This window comes from Haplochromis burtoni, unplaced genomic scaffold (assembly GCF_018398535.1).
Source record: "Haplochromis burtoni strain Fernald_Lab_line unplaced genomic scaffold, NCSU_Asbu1 Contig_1904, whole genome shotgun sequence".
Classification (NCBI taxonomy): Eukaryota; Metazoa; Chordata; class Actinopteri; order Cichliformes; family Cichlidae; genus Haplochromis; species Haplochromis burtoni.
The window spans coordinates 1-1,086 of record NW_024584265.1 but is presented as its reverse complement, the minus strand read 5'-3'; positions in this window follow the sequence as shown (position 1 = coordinate 1,086).

The following is a 1,086-nucleotide window of genomic DNA, read 5'->3' as shown; positions in this document are numbered from 1 at the left end:
TAGTCCCAACAACTGCTGCTGAAAGTTGTACCAAGAAGAATTAAAGCAAAACTCATGGAGTCATATGGACTGCTCAACGATTGTTTTAGCGTTTTTTTTTGTGGTCATAATATTTTGTGACATATATTTTTTTTAAACTTTTGGGCGAGGGGGATGTAGAAGTTGGTTTTGTTAACAGTGTCATGCTTTGAGCTGCATCGCTGGGCTAAACCGCAGCTTCATTTCCTGTCAATGTAACCGAATGGAAAGTTCTGTCAGAGGCATTTTCAGCAATTTTTGAAACCACATCCACCCTCCCTCTTTCACACCAATGACACCCTATCTACCTTTAAAAAAAAGTATTGATCTTGATAAATGTAACAGCACACCACCTAATATTTAGAAGCCCTTGCTTGCGTCTGAAGAGCAGCTGTTGTCTTTATCGTCATCATCATCATCAACTCCTGAGGAATCATAATGAAAACCGCTCAGTTCCTTTTGCTGTGCATCCTTGGAGCTGCTTTGTTGTCTGCAGTTAACTGCAACAGTAAGATTACCTTAAATGTCATCATTAAAACAGAGGTTTTGTTTTTTGAGTAAGTGTAATGAAACGTCTTTTTCTCAGATGCAAATGGTCCCGACAACTGCTGCTTCAAGTTTTACCCGGGAAGAATTCAAGCAAACCTCATCAAGTCGTATCAACTGACTGATCACCGATGCCCAAAGTCTGCCATCATGTAAGTGAAGAAAACTGGGTTTATTTTGTTTTCATAATGTTTAACACAAATACTGAAAATACTGTAATGAAAATTATGCAGTATGATCATTGTAACTGCAGAGTTTCTGGACAATTAAAAATTGTCATTTTACACATGATGCTCAGGACATAGTATGAGTTTGATACTTTTTATTTGAACTTGTATTTGTTCTCCTACTATTGTCTTTTAATTTTATCCTGTAAATGTTCAAGAAAAATGCACAAACTTGTTTTCATAATTTGATCAATTTTACGTGAATGTTTGACTATTTTGCTTGTAAATTGTTTGAAATACACATTTAAGTGTTTATATTATGACATTTTGTCTACTGGTCATTTAAAAAAAAAAA